At 47.2% G+C, this 21,995-nt stretch overlaps 1 pseudogene; it reads right to left on the reverse strand.

The window, feature by feature from the left end:
* Nucleotides 1–7,564: 7,564 nt before the first annotated feature.
* Nucleotides 7,565–21,995, reverse strand: part of LOC115098687 — an 18,942-nt pseudogene continuing 4,511 nt past the window's right edge.

Below are 21,995 nucleotides of genomic sequence, written 5' to 3' on the forward strand. Positions count from 1 at the left end.
GGTTTACATCGAACGAGGGATAGAAACTTGTAACAAAAAATGGAACAATAAGTTATAATCAGAAAGAGAGCAAGAAAGTTACATTGAACAAGGACTATAAACTTGGAGGCTTTACAGCTTGGAAGTAAATAGAGTAAAAAAGGCCCTAGTAGGGCCATAACTTAAAATCAAAAGTCATAAGATAGTTTAATTGCGGAGGTATTGGATAAGAGGCATCTCACAAAGAAGGCATGGTTCCATGGCTCGTGAGTAGGATGGTAGATTATTGTGTGTCTGAAGGATCCAAGAAGGCTAGTCGGAACAGCCAAGTCTTAAGTTTTTTTTTAAAAGTTAGTAGGCATGATTCCAACCTGAGTTCTGCAGGAAGGCTATTCCAAATGTTTGGACCTGCTAGAGAAAAGGCTCGGACCCTGGTCGAAACTAGGCGAATGGTTTTGGTTGGAGGGGGTTGTAACTCTCCTTTGTGGATTTCTCTAATCGGTCTGTTGGATGTATGGAGTTTGAGGGGAAATTCAAGGTCAAGATGAAAATAGTTATGGATGGACTTGTGTATCAGGGTGAGAGATTTGTGAAGGACTCTGTAGTAGACTGGTAACCAGTGAAGGTTTCGGAGAATTGGTGTAATATGATCTCTTCGGTGGTACTGGTTAAAATTCTGGCAGCAGCATTCTGTATCATTTGAAGAGGTTTGGTGGTTGAGCTGGGTAGGCCAGTGAGAAGAGCGCTGCAATAATCTATTTTGAAAATATTAGGGATTGCAGAACAGTTCTAAAGTCGTGGAGATATAGGAGAGGTTTGAGTCTTCTCAACACCTGTAGTCTGTGGAAACAATCTTTGGTAGTCGAATTGATCATAGTCTTTAGATTAAGGCGGTTGTCTAGAATTACTCCCAGATCTCTTACCTTGAGTATGGGTGAGTTGGAGACTGTGATGGGTTTGTGGAGGATGGATGTCTGGGTTGGAAGAGATAAATAGTAATTCAGTCTTAGCGGAGTTGAGGACCAAATTTAGATTATTGAGGAGATTGTTTATAGATTGAAGGCAAGTTTTCCAAAGTGAGAGAGCTTTAGTAATGGATTCTGTAATGGGGAGCAGAATCTGAGCATCGTCAGCATAGATGTAATGGATGAGATTGAGACTTGTTAACAGATGACAAAGGGGGAGGAGGTAAATATTGAAAAGGGTGGGAGAAAGGGAGGATCCTTGAGGCACGCCAAGAGAAGAATTTGTCGATGGTGATTCTTTGTTGTTGATCCTGACCCTGAAGCTTCTGTTATCAAGGAAGGACTTGAACCAGCTGAAGACTGAGCCAGTTATGCCAATATCACATAAACGATCCAGGAGGATGGTGTGGTTGACCGTGTCGAAGGCTGCTGAAATGTCTAGAAGGATTAGAAGAAATGAGTGTCCTTTGTCCATTCCCATAATAATATGGTCTGTTAGTGAGATGAGCAGGGGTTTCTGTATTGCGTGATTTGCGGAAACCATATTGGGAAGGGGAAGAAGTATTGTGTTCTTCTAAGTATCTGATAGCTGGGTATTGACTACTTTTCTGTAATTTTGGCTAGGAATGGAAGATTAGAGATTGGACGGAAATTAGCAAGAATGCTAGGGTCTAAATTGTGTTTTTCAAGAGGGGTTTAAGGGAAGCATTTTTTAGGCTATCTGGGTACAGACCTTGAGTTAGGCAGCCAATTATGATGTTAGTCAGAGGTTTTGAGATTGTGTCTGGGATGAGTAGCAATAATTTGGAGGGTATGTTATCTGTTGGGTGGCTGGATGGTTTCTGCCTTTTTAAAATGGTTTCGATTCTTTAGTGGAAGTTAATTCAAAGTTGTCGAATTTAGTATCCTTGAGTATGTGGTTGGAGGAGCTTGAATCAGGAGGGGTTGGTCTTAGTTGGAAGAAGTGCTATAGTGTTTGAAATTTTCTGCTGAAAGAACAGGGCTAACTCATTTGCCTTGGATTGAGCATGATCATCTGGTATTGATGGAGGAATTGGCTTTGTGATTTGTAATACATATGAAATAAAGCCTTTGCATCATATTGTAGGTCATGGATTTTATTAGCGTAGTATTGTTTTTTTGATTTGAGGATGGATGATCTGTAAAAATGTAAAGTTCCTTTGTATGATGAAAGAGTAGACGGTGAAGGGACTTTGCGCCATCTGTTTTCTTTGTGGCGTAGATCTTGTTTTATCCGTTTGAGTTCGCTGGTGAACCAAGGTTGGTTACCTTTTTTTGCTGGGTTGATTAATTTCGAGGTTGATGGGCAAAGATTGTTTGCTACCCTTTCCGTGATCTTATGCCAGGATAGCACAGCTGAATTGGGGTTAGATGTGTCTAGGTTTGTGAGTTCCTTGGTGAGCTGCTCGCTGAGAATTTCTGAAGCACAAGATTTCCTGAAGTAAATGGTGGAGAGGTGTTGATCAGTGGAAGATTGTATCTTGGTGGATAGGGTTGTAGTTATCAGGAAATGGTCTGACCAGGGAATGGGGGTACACAGCAGACTCTAATAGATTTGATCACCAAATATCAAAGTCATCAGCCACATGAATGACCCTGGTAAATTATACAATCCCTGAGGAATGCAATTGTATTAAAAAGACCAAGTAGAGTAGTATTATAGTACATCTTGTCCTTTTTATGAAATGGAATTTTATAGAATCCAAATATCAATTCTGCATGTAGCTGATCCCCCATTTTGGCGGTCAACATGAACCAGGGCTCCTATGGGTCCAGGACCAAGTCCGGATTGGGTAAAACTATGGGTCCAGGACCAAGTCCGGATTGGGTAAAACCAAGTCCGGATTGGGTAAAACTATCGCTCTATTCAACCTGTTACCTGGAAACCGATGTGATATCTCGATCGAATGTCGGTATACAAAAGAAATAAATAAATAAAATAAATAATAAATCTTTCTGGGACTCTGGCATGATCAGTCATTAGTGAATACCAAGCATCACACTCCAGCAGGATGATCCCCACCATGTGCAAGAGGGTCCAAAATAGGATTAAAGAAGCAAGAATTAGCAAAGCGGGTAAAAATAAATAATTAAGCCAATGTCCATCCATTCACATAGGCACTGGAAAAATAACCACATAGAGTCCTTGGTGGTGTTCAAAACAAATCATTTACTTTAACTTAAATAGAAGTATCCAGGCCAAAATCACAAGGAAGAAAACTTACATTAAAAAAATCAGGCCCGTGCCCAGCCCTTCTGACTTCATAAAATGACTTCTTCTTCTGACTTCTTAAAATGACGTTCTCAGCATGAAGATGCGCCAGAGTAACTTCACTCCAGGGCCTTCCTCCTCTTCAGCTAAGGAGGCCATTTTGATGTATGGTAGCTTAAATAAACTGTCATATATCAAAATGATGCTTTCTGTTAGAAGGAAAGGACTGGAGTGAAGTTACTCTGGTGCATCCTCAAGGGGAGGACATTATTTTAAGAAGATAGAAGAGGAACTTTCTGGCCTGGACTCCAGCCTTTGGGCCTGGGCCTGGGCCTAGGCCAACACCCTGGAATTGGGACCAGGTCTCTGGACTGGTCTCCAGTGTAAAGATTTGGCCCAGCTGAGGCCCAGCATGAGATCTAGTCCTCTGGACCATCAGACCTGGTCCTAGACCAAGGCCTAGGCATTGAGACCCATCCTCCAGGTCATGTCCTGGCATTGTTCCTGGACCCTAGATATGGAATTGGCTTTGGCCTAGACCTATACTCCTGCATCAGAAGTGGGCCAACTGGCTGGGCCTTCGCTATCTTGACAGGCCCTAGGTCAAAGCCTAGGCATGTCTTGGCCCAGGCTGAGGCCTCTGCATCTGTCCCAGCATCAGGGTCTGGCCCCAGAGTCAGGCCTAGGCTGAGGCCCTGGCATCAGGCACTGGTGTAGGCTGACACCTAGTTGTCATGATCCAGGCTCTGGGCTTGGCCCTAGCTTTAGGAATAGGCCTTGGTGTCAAGCCTATTCCTAGTTTGAGGCCTAGGCATTGGGATCCACCTCCAGTCTTGGCACTGGTGTCAGGCTTGGGGTTCAGCTGATACCTAGGCATCATAACCCAGCATCTTCGGAACCCCATCAAACATGGGGAAGGGCCAGGAGTTTCCTGACTCCAGCAAATATTTGAGGGTGGTTTCCAGGCCTGGGCCTTAGCTCACATCAAAACCAAGACCCTGGCAATGGGCATCAGCCTGGGCCAAGACCTTGGCATTGTACTCAAGCATAGGCAGTGGTCCCTGCATTGAGCCTAGATATATGCCTACTAGCCCTAGGCTGAAGTGTTGGCATCATTCCTGGGTGTATTCTACAGCCTCTACTTTGGACCTCAGCCAATGCCCAGGTGAGGCACTGGTCTCAGGCCTGGACCTAGTTTGGATGGGTGAACTTTTTTTTTTCAAAACAAAATGAAAAAATGAATATAATTCTGTTGGATGTCCTGTTTCATTTTGAAAATGTAATGAAACAAAATAGGAAATACTGTCATTTCCTCTTTTGTTTCAAATGAATGCACATCCCTTTTAGCCACATTCTTTAGAAAATAGCTCTCTGCTCTCTCTGAAATATATCAAGCATTTTCTGGATCTCATCTAATGGCAGGCATTTAAATCACTTTGCAACTCCAGGTCAGGATAGTTTTTCACAAACATCATTGTATTTTCATGTTTTGGGTTATCAATTCTCCTTCACTGCCGCTGTAAATACTCATTAACAAGATCCATTGCTTTGTTCAACCTTATCCAGTAATCAAGTACACTTTCTTCTGACTTGGGTAAGGCTTGGTAAAAGTCTGCAAAAGGAGTGATTTGTTGATATGATTTCCCTAAAATGCTGCTTGAATTCATCAAATATGGATTTAGGATCACCATATAGAGATCTCTCTGACTATTTCTGATACTGATGTTAGTAACATCCTTTGCCTTCGCCACAAATCTTTCCAGAATTTCACTATCTTGTTTTTGTAGTTTAAATCCCCTTTTTTTCTAAGAAAAATATGCAATTTTTCCTTCAGCTCATAAATGGTACCTTTATCCTTGCCATCATATCTGTGCTCAAGAGGTTCCTTTAATTCTCTTTACATTTACATTTACAGTGCATGAGTGAGAGTGCAGGGTAGGGGGCCGACTGGTCACGAGAGCTTTGATTCTTTCTTCCATTATCAAAATGTACCTGCCGTCCTAACTAGCAATCCTGGGATTGATACTGTGTGTGTCTGGGTTTAACAGAACTGTCCCACAAAGGTGTAGAGGGAACAGGACTTTGCTGCAACATCTCATGGCTAACTGTTCTTTCCAAAACTGAAACTGAAACCATGCTAGAAGTGTGCACTCTCATTGCAGGCTTATGTGCACACACTTCCCCAGCTTTGCATTTATAAAGTTTTCTTCCAGCTTGCATGCCTGAGGATGCACCAGGAGCTGGGCTGCACTTCTGCACATTTTTCCTGGAGCAGATACCTAGTACAGACTCTGCTATTTTATTTTCACATTTTGCTGTCTCTGTAAGTTCTCTTGCACACTCTTGGGGAAATAGCTGCTCCTTCTCTCTGCCTTTACCAGCAAACTCCATTTATCTTAATGCACAAGTCATAGATAATCTCTCTTGCAGAAATTAAGCTCAGTAGATAAATTAATAAGCACAGAACAGCAAAACATAAAATAAAGCACTGAAACCACATTCTATATACAGCAACTTCTGGAGCTTTACACTGTGGTACCAGCTCACTGCAGGCTTAAAGGCAACCTGTTCCTGGCGTGGTCCTTTTAGACGGCCGGTAAAATGTGCAGGTAAAACAGGGAGGACTGCTTAGTGCCCTTGCCAGAGAAGTGGTGCTGATCGGCCAGTCAGGGACACCGCTCCCCCCTCACCACTTCCCCAACACACATTTTACACTCAACGTGCTTTTTTTAACTCTTGATACATTTGCATAGTATTAGCTTACTGCATCGGGAGTTAAAATTTAATCTGGGCTTTAAAAATGCATAATGAAATCCCGGACTTAGGCCTGGATTTTCTAAGGTCACAGACCTTAGAGAATCCGGCGGTAACGGGGGGGGGGGGGGGCAAAAGCGGGGGCTGGGCCTGCAAAAGCCGGCAGCGATCGCTCCACCGAGGGGTTATCGCTGCCGGCTTTTGCACCCAATAGCGCCACCGTGAAAGGTGGTGCTATTGGGCGCGCTACTGGCGGCGATAAAGTGGCCTACATTATCGCCGCCAGTGAAGTCATCGCGGAGTCTGCCCCGAGGCCGCCCCGACTCCTCCCCTTCCGGTGCGGACTCCGTCCCGATTTAGATATCGCCCGCGAAAAGTCCCTTTTCACGTGTGATCCCATTAGAAAATAACCCCCTTAGTTTCTTAATGACCAGAATACTGTATCACTCCCAGATGAGAAGGGAGGAGACAGAGTGGTGCAGGCAGTTGTCTTTGTTAGTTATCTCAGATGCCTGTGTCTTTGCCCCTCTCTTCCTTTGCTTTAAAATTTGGAAGCGAGACTGGTGGGGCTTTCAGTGCTTCCTTGCTCTTCTTTTGGCCACATGAGTCATCTCCATAAACATGGGAAACATGGGACTAAGATACAGAATTTCAGGAGACTCGGACTTCAAAAAGTAAATATAATACCATTTATTTATTAATTGTAGAATAATAAATATATTTGAATGATTCATCCATTTTGTGATTATTCTCTATTTTATTTTTGCTAAATGGAATTAGCTAACACACACGTCTTCAGGCCCTCCCTCAATAAATAATTTAAATATGCACTAATATGTAACATAAATACTGACAGGTTTTTTTTTAAATAAGAGTGATAGCATTACAAGCATGAAAGAAACACTTCCAAAAATCACAATTATTTATTTATTTATTTTAGATTTAACTCACACCTTTTCATTGCTAGCTCAAGGAGAATACATTCAGATACATTAGGAATTTCCCTGTCCCCGGAGGGCTTACAAGCTTAGGGTCTCATTTACTAAGCATTTTCCCCATAGACACATAAAGGGAGAAAAGTAAAGCAGGTTCTATGTTTACTCCTGTGCCAATTGAGGGTAAAGTGACTTGCCCAAAGTCACAAGGAGTATCAATAGGATCTGAACTCTGACTTCCCTTGTTCTCAGCCTGCTGCTCTACTACGCCATACAATGACATGCGCACTGTATTTGGGGTGGGTTTGTGCCTGATGTAATTTATAATGTAGAGACAAGCAAAATATGGTCAGAATTATGGGTGATTTTCATAACTCATTGTGCAATTACCTGGAAAAATAACATTCCCCTAATGCTGCTTTGGTTAATGGATTTCCTGAAAGTTATGGGTGGAGAACATTGACACTTTTCACCCAGTACAAATCTGATTTCAGTTAGCATTACGATATGAAGCAATTGTGTGGGGTTTTCTTCTAAGAATTGAAGACACATTGAATTGAGCAAAAGAGACAGGATGAAGGTTAAGACACTTGAATTATTCTGTCCAAATGATATGCAAATAAGAGCCAACATGGAACTTATGTCTCTTCAATCTATTTTTTGAGGGTTTAAGTCAGTTCGGATGAAAAAAATGTCTTTCATTTTGAGAATCTGGGTATCCTTCCTATGGAAGAAGTTATTTTTGTCTGTAGAGCTTTCTTCAGTGCCATCTTTACGTCCTTGTTTCTAAGGCTGTAGATGAATGGGTTAAGCATGGGAGATACCGCATTGTACACCACACTAGCCATCTTGTCCTTTTCCAAGGAATAGCTGGAAGTAGGTCTAAAATACATAAAAATAACTGTGCCATAGAAGAGGATTACTACCGTGAGATGGGAGGAGCAGGTGGAGAAAGTCTTATACCTTCCACCAGTGGACTGGATCTTCAGGATGGTACCGATGATGCGGATGTAGGAGGTCAGGATGATCAAGAAAGGCAGCATTACTACCAGTGAGGACTCTGTGAAGATCATCAGCTGATTGATGGAGGTGTCTGTGCAGGAGAGCTGAAGCAGTGTTGTGGTGTCACAAAAGAAGTTCTGAATTTTGTTGGAGCTACAAAAAGAGAGCCGGTATACTAACATTACATGTAGCAAAGCATGTAAAAATCCAATGATGAAAGAAATTGCTGACAAGCTTAGCCATACCTTCTTGTTCATTATTGTGATGTAATGCAGTGGATTACAGATGGCAACAAAACGATCATATGCCATGATGGAAAGCAGAACACATTCTGGTGGCAGCAAAGATAAGGAAAAAAAGAACTGGGCCAAACACTCAGAGAAAGATATGGTTTCTGTCAGAGATGAGGTTGCTTATCAATTTGGGGACAGTGACTGAACTGAAACACATGTCCACAAAGGACAAGTTGCAGAGAAAGAAATACATGGGAGTATGGAGCTGGGAGTTCCCAGCAATCACCAAGATCATGGTTCCATTCCCCAGAAGGTTCATCAGGTACATGGCCAGGAACACTACAATGAGAGGACCTCTCAGCTCTTCACGATCCGTGAGGCCCAGGAGAATAAAGTCCGTCACTGCCGTCTGGTTTCCTCTGTTCCATTTCTAGCCGTTTGCCACAGATATCTAAGAAAACATAAAACTAAGGAAAGTGCATCAGAGGGGAAGCGATATGAAGACTTCTCTTCCCAAAGTCGCAGGTGATAAAATTTGATAAATAACTTCTGAGCTTCAAACCAACATTTGGAGAAAATGTTTATGGAAAAAATCTCAAAATGTCTGGAAAAAATAAAAATTAAAGAACCTTAAGCTTTTACTCATTCTCACCTGCTAATAAAGGGGATATTTTTTAACATTAGTCACATTGGTACAACTTTGATGTGTGCTTTTACCTGTAGACTTTGCACTAGGGATGTGCATTTATTTTTAAATTCAATGAAAAATTAGCATTTTTTTTAAATGAACAAAAGACCCCTTTTGTATGTATTTTTCCTTCATTAACTTATTTTGGAAAGTGAACAAAAAACAGACTCACCAGAATTGCAAAATGACCTGTCATCCCAAGCCTTCCCAATAACAGCCCACCACACACACATCAAAGGTCTGTTACCCTCTCTTGGGATCTATAAATTAGAAAGGAGCAGGAATGATCCCCACTCACTCCTGTATCGTAAATGGTGCCAACTGGTGCCATTTTCAGAGCGGACAAAGCAGGGCCAAAGCACCGGGGGTTACATCTGCCATTGTAGTCCACAGGCCCAAGGAATGGATTAACAGATTTCTGAAGGGGGAGGGGCTTATGAGGAAGGCTTGTGGAGGGAGGGGGTTAATTTTGCTGTTTTGGTGCTGGGTGATGGGGGCAGTTTCTTTTTTCTGCTTTCTGGTTTGTTTTTTTTAATTTTGGTTCTTTAACAAAACAAAATAAATATTAATCAAATCTAAACACAAATAGAAAAAACCCCCCACTCAACGTGAATAAAGCAAAATGAAAAAGATTTTCCCTGTGTCCCCCAACCTTGCACCAGTTTGCAAACTGAAAGTAAGAATATACCTTCCCTTTGCAAATTGCTCTGGGAAAACATTACTGCTGAAATTTGCAGTTCTTTTTTTCTGCAGGTAGTCTTCCAGTGCATAGCAAATTATAGACTGACACTCCCTGTCCTAACCCTACCCCACAGGACTGCTCCACTCAATGCATCTTAAAGGACACTGCTTGTGCTGCCCCGTACCAACTTCTTAGAGGGCAAATTTCAAACTTTACCCACATGAATTGCCTTTCTGAATGTTGCACATCCTGTATTCCGGGAAAAAAAATGTTTGTGCTGCGTCATAGTAGAGGCATTGCTGGGCAGGGTTAGGTCATGGGAGAAAATTACAGCCATAGTTTTGGATTTTCAAAATTGTACACGTAGATTTGGTCAGGAAAAGTGATCCCAGATAAAGGAGGTACAAACCTCTGCAGGTCCTTTTTCATTTGCATCTCTCCAAAATGAAAGAATGCATGGACTTTTCCTTTGAAAGTTGGTGCAAACTCCACAGCTCTACAGTACCTGTGGGCTTTGCAGCAACACTGGTAGTTTGAAAATTGCTCTCTCAGCGGCTTGAAAGCTGAGCAGCTTTTAAATTGACCACTTTTTTAAAATGTATATCTTATACTTGGTTTTATAATTATATTATATGAAAGCTCTCTCGAATATTCAGCTGTGATCATCCTTAAATCTTTTGTGTTCTTATTATCTGCTTTGTTTTTTTAATTATTTGTGAATGCTTTATATAAAATTTCAAAACCATTATTGAAAGCAACAAAATGACCAATTTTTAGGGGTTAATTTTCAAAAAGTTTCAGTGTGTAAAACTGTAAGTAGCATGTATGAATAACATAGGCGCCAACAAAAGTACACCGGATTTCATAAGATATGCACGTAGCCGCGCATATCTTATAAAATCCGGGGTCGGCGCGTGCAAGGGGGTGCACATTGTGCAACTTGCGCATGCCGAGCCCTGCGCGCACTGCCCGGTCCCTTCCACCTCCCCCAACCTTCCCCTCCCTTCCCCTACCTAACCCACCCCCCGGCCCTATCTAAACCCTCCCCCTACCTTTGTCGCACAAGTTCCGCCTGCTCGAAGCAGACATAACGTTGCGCGCATCGGGCCGGCTGCCACGCGCCATGTTCCGGTCCGGGGGCTGGTCCAGAGGCCACAGCCACGCCCCCGGAATGCCCCCGGGCCAAAACCATGCCCGCGGCACTGCCCCAGGATGATGCGCCGACCGCATCACGGCCCCCGATACGCCCACCCCAAGAAAGCCCCGGGACTTACACGCATCCCGGGCATTGCGCGCGCTGGAAGCCTATGCTCGGCGCGTGCAGGGGCGTTTTAAAAGGGTTACGCGCGTACCTTATGCGCGTAACCCTTTTAAAATGCAGCCCATAGTATTAAACACATGGTTGTTGCTTGCGCAATGCGCATACCAGCAGTGTCACACGTAACCGGTACAGGGTACAGAGAAGCTGTTTAAGGGCATTATGGGGCAGAGCTCAGAAGACTGCACACAAGTTGGTATTTGAGCATAAATTACCAAGCTTTTACGCTCAATTTTACTCCTGCTAATTGAGTCGCAAGATGTCAAATTGTCTTTTGTCTTACGTATTTGGTAGTGAGGTCAGAGTGAAGTAATGCAGGGTCTGGGTGAACTGGTAGTTGGCGAGTGTTGGTGAGCTGGTGATTAAAAGTAGGCTCACAAGTAAATACTATCATCTGTGGTACGTGCATACACTATAAAATATCTGCCTGGATGTAAAACCTGCAGTATTTAAGTGACTGTGTTACAATTATTTCAACCTGCCAAATTCCAATTTTCCCATTCGCTATTGTGCATGTATGTTGTGCGGGTATGTTGTATGTCTAAATTGTGCGTGGAAAATGTGCATCCAGAACATTTTTTTTACAATAGGCCATTATATTTAAGCTTTATTTTTAAACATCAACAACAGTGTCACAATGATATAAGTAGGAGGAACCACAAAAGGTTTGCACAAAGGAAGTGAGATTGTTAAATTTATATTATGCCTTCCAAAGTCCCAGTCAACTACACTGAATACTTTAGCAGCCTGGAAAACACTGCTGGAGTTCAAAGGACCCCCAGCCCAGACAAGACCCTTATTCTCTGAAAACTGAATTTTAGAGCAATCATCACCAGCACATTTAATAATTTTGCTTCCTTATCTTAAACCAAAAGTCAGAATCCTCTCACTCCTTTGCTCTTCTCCTGATTCCTTGCCCCATATCCCTTCTATTGATCTCGCTAGGATCCCTCTTGTCCCCATTTCCTCACCAACCATTTATGCTCTCCCTACACTTCCTGATCTTGTCTACTTTACCCCACAATCTCTTGTCTTTGCTCCCTCTTATTGTCCCTGCTTATCCTTCCCTTTTTAATTCAGTCTTTTTACCTTACTTCTTCAGCCTAACTTCCCTCCCTATCCTGATGACTGCTCTCCATGGTTTTATTTTATGAATTTCTCCTTAGTGGAACTGAGGTCTTGTCTCTGCCAGCCTTGCAGAGGAATGCTGGGGTATAAAATGGTTCTGTGACTGCTGCTATTGCAGTCATGGGTGCACAGGATCTACACATTTTACAGGCAGGCAAAGGGTACATGACCACCTGTAGTATGATACATAGGTTACTCTGTATAACTTAACTTTATTTAAGGATACAGTATTAAGGATAAAATATTACTTCCCCATCCTGTTCCTTGTATTTGATTTCTACTGTATTTATGATACAATATTTTTTATTATTTCTCTCACTGTACTAAGCCCATTTGTAAAAAAATCTGCCCATCTCACTTTACAACTTCTGCTGTAGAAGAAAATAATTTTTGATAACAGTCACATTCTAACAGCCACACTTATTTTTTTTAAATGTCGAATAGTGATGTGCCTTAGTCATATTATGCAGCAACCTCTCTTATTCCAATATTGAGACCCACACGCAGCTCTGTTAATGTCCCCCATTCCTATACACAAACACACAAACACTCACAGACCTTAATCCTTCCCTGCAGAAGCCCCTGCTATGCCAATACAACAACCATCTCTGTTTTCATCTCTCTCTTCAGATTTAAAGCTTTACCAGAATGGATCTTGTCAAGAGTTTCATTTCATAAATCTTGAACCATCTGATTCTTCTCCTCTCTGAGACTGATAGAAGAGTTTCCAAATTGTGCCTGATGATGTTCAAAATCAGATTTTACTGATGAATCTATCAAAGCATGTCGTTCCTTTCCATGCTCCTGAACGCTTGAGATGAATGACTCACTGGGTTTATCTAATCTCCTCCACACAACAGGGGTTCATTCCTAGGAGCCCCTGAAGTTTTCACACAGAGAAGGAAGGGAATCCCTAGAGCTCTGTGCAAGATCAATAAAGCTTGTGGAACAAGATTTTCCCTTGCTTCAAAGAGTGCACATGGGTCTGTGACTGACTGACACTCCTTGTACTTAATTGCTTGTTCTTCACCTTTACTGAAGTTAACATCATGAGCCAGTGCTCTCATAAGCAATTGGTTTTATTTAGTCTTTTAAAAGAAACAAAAATATTTCTCCAAAGTTGCCATTCCTGACAACACCCAATAACCTTGTCCCATGATTCCACCCCATCCTCAATATCTGCCCAGCTAGGAAAATAGGAGGCAAGTAAATGGATAGCAGGAATGAGGCGGGGGGGTGGTGTGTGTGTGTGAGAGAGAGAGTATGCGTCTGATTGAGAACATGTGTGTAAGTGAGAGAGAGAGAGCATGTGTCTGAGAGCGTGTGTATAAGTGAGAGAGAGCATGTGTCTGAGGGCATGTGGGTGTGAGAGAGAGAATGTGTCTGAAAGCGTGTGTGTGAGAGGGAGAGCATGTGTCTGATTGAGAACGTGGTGTAAGTGAGAGAGACAGCATGTGTCTGAGAGCGTGTGTGTAAGTGAGAGAGATCATGTGTCTGAGAGCGTGTGTGTAAGTGAGAGAGATCATGTGTCTGAGAGCGTGTGTGTAAGAGAGCATGTGCTGATTGAGAGCGCATGTGTGAGAGAGAGCATGTGTCTGATTGAGAACGTGTGTGTAGTGAGAGAGAGCATGTTGTTGATTGAGGCATGTGAATAAGTATGAGTATACTGCCCTCAGCTCTCGACTTTTAGCTTGAGTGCTTATGCAGTAAGTTAAACCTTTTTTCCTTTCCCGGCTTCAAATGTCAGAGAACTTAATTCTTGAATACCAAATAACATTTATTAGAAAGTTCAACAGTTCAGATTCACAGTGGATGCCAAGATAGCTGCATAGACAGCAGAGTCCAGTTCAGCAGTTCAGTTTCTCAAAGTCTAGTAGTCAGAGGAGAGACAACAAATTAATGATTCAGGCAGTAGATATTAGTGAGCAGTAGCGGAATAGGAATATACAGGTGAATATGTATGTTGCAGTCGGACACTGCTGGCGAGGTAGTGGACCCTTGGGCCGGCCTACCTAGGGTGATGGGGTAGGCCGGGAGGCGGAGCCACAGGCAGGAGGTGTTCACCCGGGAACCAGGAACCCCCCAGGAGGAGCCCGTAGGGCACTGGGACCTCGGGACTTGGAGTATAGGCAGAGAGTCCAGAGGCAGGGATGGGCTTAGGCCGGGACCAGAGTAAACAGGATGGATAGGAAGTCCAAGGTACCCGGGAAGCAGGGGACCGGCTGTACAGGGCCGAGGGCCAGCTGATGACAGGGCAGCAGGTGGCAGCGGAATCTGTAGCAAACCGGAGGCTGAAGCAGGCTGTAAGCTGAAGCGGAGTTGTAGCAACCGGAGCTGGAACAGGCTGTAGGCTGAAGTGGAGTTGTAGCAAACCGGAGCTTGAGCAGGCTGTAGGCTGAAGTGGAGTCTGTAGCAAACCGGAGCTAGAGCAGGCTGTAGGCTGAAGTGGAGTCTGTAGCAAACCGGACTGGAGCAGGCTGTAGGCTGAAGTGGAGAGAGTCTGTAGCAAACCGGAGCTGGAGCAGCTGTAGGCTGAAGCGGAGTCTGTAGCAAACCGGAGTCAGAGGCAGGCAGCAGGCTGAAGCGGAGTCGGAAGCAAAGGGGTCAGAGGCAGGCAGCAGGCTGAAGCGGAGTCGGAAACAAACCAGGGTCAGAGGCAGGCAGCAGGCTGAAGCGGAGTGGAAGCAAACCGGAGTCAGAATCAGGAAACGTGGAGATCACCAGGAACGCAACTAAGAACAACTATGCAGTTGTGAACCTCGTTGCAAGCAATGAGAGAGAGTTTGAGCGCCGGTTATATCGGGACTTGGGCATGACATCAGCAGCAGGGGGGGCCAGGCTTCCGGGAGTTGAGCGCGCGAGACGGAGGAGAAGAGCAGGCACGTAATGGCGGCGCCACGTGGAGTGAGAGAAGCCCCGGGGTCCAGAGGGCGGAACGCGGCGATTCCTGAAGCGGAGGTAGGCAGGGTTGAGCCCTAAGCGGGGGGAAGCGGTGGAGACCGCAACAGTACCCCCCCTTTACGGCCCCTCTTGAGAGGACCGGGTTTCTCTGGGTGGTCCTGATGGAACTGCTGCAACAATGATTTGTCCAAAATGTTGCGGCTGGGTTCCCAGGTGTTGTCCTCATCACCGCAACCTTCCCATGGTAGAGTAGATACTCCCACCTGCGGTTGTAGAAGCGAACGTCCAGGACTGCGTACCTGGTAGGTGGGGTCATTGTCGATGGTGGTAGATGAAGAATCCGGAGGTTTGCGGTGATAGCGGGAGAGGACTACGGGCTTAAGCAAGGATACGTGGAAGACATTGTGGACTCGAAGTGAGGATGGCAGCCTCAGCCGATACGAAACTAACCCCACTCTTCGGCGACCTGAAATGGCCCACAGAATCTGGGCGCAAATCTTCGTGAGGGGAGGCGAAGACGGATGTTTTGGTGCTAAGCCAGACCCGGTCTCCTGGCTGGTAGGTAGGAGCTGGTCGTCGGTGGCGGTCGGCCGCCTGTTTGGCGGAAGAGGCTGAGCGAGAGTAGCTTGTTCTGGGTCTTCTGCCACAATGTCTGTAGCTGGGCGCCGTCAACTGGGCGGCTGGTGAGGCGCTGGGGATAGCGAGAGGAAGTGGAGGTCTCAGCTGTTTTCCATAGACTAGCTGGAATGGTGGTGATAGCCCGGTGGCTGCATGAGCTTGATTGTTATAGGCAAACTGGCCCAGGGCAGTAGCTCCGACCAGTTGTCTTGTTTTTCATTGGTGAAGGCTCGAAGGTAGGTTTTCAGAGACCGATTCATCCTTTCGCACTGTCCGTTACTCTGTGGGTGGAAAGCTGTAGAGAAGCTGAGCTTTACCTTGAAGCACTTGCAGAGAGCCCTCCAATAGCGTGCAACAAACTGGGGTCCCCGGTCGGACACAATGTCCTGCGGAAGGCCGTGTAGCCTAAAAATATGCTGGGCAAAGAGGAGAGCTAGTTCGGGTGCAGAGGGTAACTTGGACAGCGGACTAGGTGCACCATCTTAGAGAAGCGGTCGACGGTAACCCAGATAACCGTTTGACCGCGAGACGGGGGCAAGTCCACCATGAAGTCTGTAGCGAGATGGGTCCAGGGCTCTGTGGGAACCGGCAGAGGCTGTAAGAGGCCGCACGGGGAACCAGGACTGGGCTTTTGACGGGCGCAGGTGGGACAGGAACTCACGTAGGTGCGCACATCTTGTCGGATGTTGGGCCACCAGTAGAAGCGGTTGATGAGTTCCAGGGTTTCTCGCGTCCTGCGTGCCCTCCAGTGAGGGAGTCATGAGCCCAGCTAGTGCCTTTAAGCGATCTCGTCGAGGAACCACGGTCCTATCTTGGGAGAGGACCGTCAGGGCGGACAGGCGAACCTTACTAGGGTCGAGGATATACTGAGGAGGTTCTTGGTCTTCCTCGGAGAAGGAAGGGAGGAGAGAGCATCAGCTCGGAGATTCTTGGCCGCGGCCGGTATTGTAAGACAAAATCAAAGCGACTAAAAACAGGGCCCAGCGGGCTTGGCGAGGGTTTAGTCGTTGAGCCTGAGATAGAAACTCAAGTTTTTGTGGTCCGTATACACGGTGGTCGTGTGTCGGGCCCCCTCGAGCCATTGCCTCCATTCTTCAAAGGCGAGTTTGATCGCCAGCCAGCTCCTTATCGCCAATGGAGTAATTATCTCGGGGGAGAAACTTCCTGGAGAAGTAGGAACATGGCAGGAGCTGTCCAGAGTTGGAGGTGCGCCGACGGCAATGCTAGAAGCGTCGACCTCGACAATAAAGGTCTGGTGGGTCTGGGTGACGGAGACAGATGTCCGAGAGGAATGCTTCTTTCAAGTCGGTGAAGGCTGCAACTGCAGCGTCAGGCCAGTTCTTGGCGGGCTCCCTTGCGGGTCAGGGCCGTAAGAGGAGCGACTCGGTGCGAGTATTGAGGAATAAAATGTCTGTAAAAGTTAGCGAAGCCTAGGAATCTCTGGAGGGCCTTGAGACCCTTGGGTTGAGGCCACCTAGTTATGGCAGCTACTTTTCGGGGTCCATTCGGAATCCTGTGGAGGAGATGATGTACCCGAGGAAGGGCAGAGCCTCAGCCTCAAAAACGCATTTTTCAAGCTTGGCGTACAAGTGGTTGTCTCGGAGAGCCTGCAGGACTTGTGCGACGTGGCGATGGTGTGTCTTCAGATCCTTGGAGAAGATGAGCACGTCATCGAGATAGACGATGACATGCGAGTGGAGCATGTCGCGTAGAACCTCGTTCATGAGGTTCTGGAAGACGGCTGGGGCGTTGCAGAGTCCAAAGGGCATTACCAGGTACTCGTAATGCCCATCCCTGGTATTAAAGGCCGTCTTCCACTCATCCCCGGGGCGAATGCGGACGAGGTTATAGGCCCCTCGGAGGTCTAGCTTGGTGAAGATGCGTGCTCCCTGAAGGCGGTCCAAGAGCTCAGGGATCAAAGGAAGCGGATACCGGTCTGCTTAGTGATGGCATTCAAGCCACGATAGTCTATACATGGACGGAGGGAGCCATCCTTCTTGGCACGAAAAGAAACCGGCTCCGGCAGGCGAGCGAGAAGGGCGAATGAAGCCCTTGGCAAGGTTCTCAGTCACATATTGGGACATGGCAGTAGTCTCGGGCAAAGACAAAGGGTACACCGGCCACGGGGAGGCGTGGTGCCGGCGGCAACAAGTCAATTGGGCAATCAAAAGGCCGGTGTTGAGGGAGTATTTCAGCCATCTCTTTGGAAAAGACGTCAGCAAAGCCCTGATATGGCTCGGGCAGCAGAAGCGAGGAGCAGAGGTGCAAGGGTTTCGGTGGCCGTGGGAGACGCAATGTTCAAAACAAAAGGGACTCCACGGATCAGCTGAAAGTTATCCCACTGTATTACGGGCGAATGTTGTCGCAACCAGGGTAGTCCAAGAACCAAGGGATGCACAGCTCGCTCCAGGACTAGCAGGGAGATCTCCTCCGAATGGAACAGGCCTGTTTGGAGAGTCAAGGGGGCCGTGGAGCAGGTGATGACACCAGGGAGCAGGGTGCCCCGGATTGAGAAATCCGCAGAGGAGGAACCTTCTGTAGCGTGGGGAGAGATAGCTGATTCACCAGGTCGGCCACAATGAAATTCCCCTCAGCACCAGAATCGATGAAAGAGCGGGATCTGGAGTTCCCCACCGGGGTATTTCAGAGTTACTGGCAAGGTACATAGAGGAGCTGATCCTGTAGAGCCTAGGTGTAGCTCCTCGGTATCCTAGGCACGGTCGTTTCCGGACGTTCCGGGCAATTGGCGAGGAAGTGCCCCTTGCCTCCGCAGTAGAGACAAAGGCCTAGCGAGCGGCATCTCCTCCTTTCCTCAGGGGTCAGTGGGGATCTACCCAATTGCATGGGTTCCCCACTGCTGACAGAGGCCGGGAGAACCTTAGGAGCCAGGGTTCTGGAGGCAGTGGACGACTGTGGTGATGCCTTACGATAGGAGCGGTCTCTTTATCCCGCTGCTGAAGGCGACGATCCACCCTGCCAGCGATGTCAATCAAGTCATTTAAGTCCTCCGGAGGTCCCGACCTGCTAACTCATCCTTGATGCGACTAGCAAGCCCCTCCAGGAAGATTCCCCTAAGGCAGTCATCTCGCCAACCAACTTCCATGGCCAGCGTGCGAAAGTCTATGGTGTAATCGGCCACCGGGCGTGTCCCTTGCCTGAGGTGCAAGAGCTCCGAGGGCTGTGGTCTGGCGTGCAGGATCATCAAAAGCGAGGCGGAAGTTGAGGACAAATTCCTGTAGATTCTGTAGCAAGGGATCCTGACGCTCCCACATGGGTGAAGCCCAGTCGAGGGCCTTACCATCCAGTAGCGAGAATATATACGCTACTTTAACTGCGTCGAGGGAAACTGTGCAGGCAGGAGAGCAAAACGCACGTAGCACTGATTTAAAAAGCCACGGCATGTCTTGATATCCCGGCATACCGGGTAGGCGTGGGTAACTGAGTCACTGAAGCTGAACTGGGTGCTGGTGCCGGGAGAGGGGCTGGAGGTGGTTCCGGAGGAGAGGCCTCCAGACGGGAGACCAGCTGTTCCACGGTAGCAGTGAGTGTGTCGATACAGTGCTGTTGCTGCTGGAGGCGTTGTGCCATCCCTGGAATGGCCTGCAGGCTTGGGGCCTCCGCCGAGTCCATGGCCTTGCAAACTGTTGCAGTCGGACACTGCTGGCGAGGTAGTGGACCCTTGGGCCGGCCTACCTAGGGTGATGGGTAGGCCGGGAGGCGGAGCCACAGGCAGGAGGTGTTCACCCGGGAACCAGGAACCCCCAGGAGGAGCCCGTAGGGCACTGGGACCTCGGGACTTGGAGTATAGGCAGAGAGTCCAGAGGCAGGGATGGGCTTAGGCCGGGACCAGAGTAAACAGGAGGATAGGAAGTCCAAGGTACCCGGGAAGCAGGGACCGGCTGTACAGGGCCGAGGGCCAGCTGATGACAGGGCAGCGGGCGGCAGCGGAATCTGTAGCAAACCGGAGGCTGAAGCAGGCTGTAAGCTGAAGCGGAGTCGTAGCAAACCGGAGCTGAAGCAGGCTATAGGCTGAAGCGGAGTGTAGCAAACCGGAGCTGAGCAGGCTGTAGGCTGAAGCGGAGTCTGTAGCAAACCGGAGCTGGAGCAAGCTGTAGGCTGAGGTGGAGTCTGTAGCAAACCGGAGTCAGAGGCAGGCAGCAGGCTGAAGCGGAGTCGGAAGCAAACCGGGGTCAGAGGCAGGCAGCAGGCTGAAGCGGAGTCGGAAGCAAACCGGGGTCAGAGGCAGGCAGCAGGCTGAAGCAGAGTCGGAAGCAAACCGGAGTCAGAAGCAGGAAACGTGGAGATCACCAGGAACGCAACTAAGAACAACTATGCAGTTGTGAACCTCGTTGCAAGGCAATGAGACTGAGTTTGAGCGCCGGTTATATCGGGACTTGGGCGTGAACGTCAGCAGCACAGGCGGGCCGGACTTCCAGGAGTTGAGCACTCAAGACGGGCGTCCTCGCGCGCGCGAGACGGAGAAGCAGGCACGTAATGGTGGCCGCCACGTGGAGTGAGAGAAGGCCCCGGGGTCCAGAGTAGGCGGAACGCGGCGATTCCTGAAGCGGAGGTAGGCAGGATTGAGCCCTAAGTGGGGGGAAGCGGTGGCGACCGCAACAATGTGAGGCTTTAAGGAGTCTATAGAGGAAGACTCAGGAAGAGCTGTCATCGTGCCAAAAGCCACTTGTAATTGAAAGTCTCTATAGGAAATGAAAAAGTTCCAGTCATTCCTTGGGGCAAGTAACCAATGTGAGCAGGCAAGAGAACACAGACAGACAATGCAAAATAAGAAATATGCAATAAGGTGCTAGGAGACATTCAAATGATTACCAATCATTAAAAAAGAACTTTACGACATGCACAGAATCTAACCATAGCAATAACATGGCAGTATAATTGTAATGGTTTGTGGGTTCGTGGACCCTTGACCCAAGGTGAGAGTTGTTACCACCTGTGGGGAGGAGCCCCACGGTCCACACCATCAGGAGGCGAGGTTAGGCACAGCGGGCAGCTCTGGATGAAACTGTGGAGAGATCCCAGGGGATCTTTAAAAATGGCGCGGGCCATCCATTGCTCCTACCATGTGACAGGGGCCGGCCAATGCCACCGATAGCCCCGTCACATGGTAAGGGCAAAGGGCCATCGGCGCCATTTTGATTAGTGGCAGCCAATGGCCCGAGGGTGGGAGATCGCTCCCGGGACCCTACTGGACCACCAGGTACTTTTAAAAAGTTTTGGGTGGTCGGGAGGGTGGGGGAAGCTAAAGGATGTGTTTTAAAGGGTCGGGGTGGGTATTTTGTTTATTGGCTCAGGTGCAGCCAATAAAAAAAAAACGATCGGACTGCACTCAAAAAATTTCCTGATAGTCCCCGAACCTGGAATCAGAACTGATTCTGGTTCCGATTCACATCTCTAGTAGGCACTACCCCGAGGAGTGGGTAAGCATTGACAGTCTCTGTATAGAATGTAGGCACTACCCCGAGGAGCAGGGAAGCACAGAGCTAGAACTCCCAAGTGGTGAAGGCATTCCCAGAGGCACCCCGAGAGCGGGAAGCCAGCAAGGTAGGACTTCTGAAAGGTACAGGGCCAGCCCGAGGAGGGGAGAAGCCAGGAGACCAAGTCTCCACGGAGCAAGCATGCTGGCCCCCAAGGAGCGGGTACCATCAGGGTCCAGAGTCCAAGTAGGGTCCGATAGCGTCACCACAGTCACGATGGAACTCATTGCCAATTTGGCTAGCTGGGGGCAAAGGTAGAGCTTAAGAACCCTGATCCAATGACATCATCAATCAGGGACGTCCCCGAGGTTCCAACCGTAGAAGCTTCAAAAGAGGGCCCAGTGGCATGCATGCACGCCTAGGAAGGCCCGGAGTCGGCGTAGGTGGTGGCGGCATCTCGACCGCCAAGAGGAGCCATGGGGTATGCAGTGGCAGAGACTAGCCCCACTGTGAGCAGGCCCGGAGAGGGAAGTAGGACGTGCAGGACGTGAGTAGACGCGGTTGCAGCCATCTGCGACCGAAGGTTATAAAATAAAGAAACAAATATACATATACTGCAATAAGAGGATAGAACAGAGAATAAATAAAATCGTATAATGCTAAAGAGAATAAACAGCAAAGCTTATATTTCCAAAGGATCAGTCTGCTCTATCATGTCAAATTGAAGTTTGCCGGGAAAAATCATGGAAACTATTATAAAGAACAAAATCACAGAACATTTAGGTGTATGTGATTTAATGGGACATTAAGACCCTTGGCGCCTTGGCGCCATACTTGAAAGTGTGGGTGAGACAGTGGTTGTCCGGATATTGATGAATATTGGCCATTCCAAGAAAAAATGCTGAGAAATATCCCCTGAGGAAGATTGTCTCTGCAATCGAAACATGAATCATGTCGGGAGCACTTTAAATTAGCTTTTATGACGAATTGGCTAAGTATTCCTCTTTCCAACATTTTGTGGAAATTTTAATGAGTGAGTTTTGGACAGTTTAGATGTGAGAAGTATAAGATTTTTGATTCACATGGGATACCTTTTTTAGGGTGATTAAATTAATGTATTGGTG

Source organism: Rhinatrema bivittatum, chromosome 1 (genome assembly GCF_901001135.1).
Source record: "Rhinatrema bivittatum chromosome 1, aRhiBiv1.1, whole genome shotgun sequence".
NCBI classification, from domain to species: domain Eukaryota; kingdom Metazoa; phylum Chordata; class Amphibia; order Gymnophiona; family Rhinatrematidae; genus Rhinatrema; species Rhinatrema bivittatum.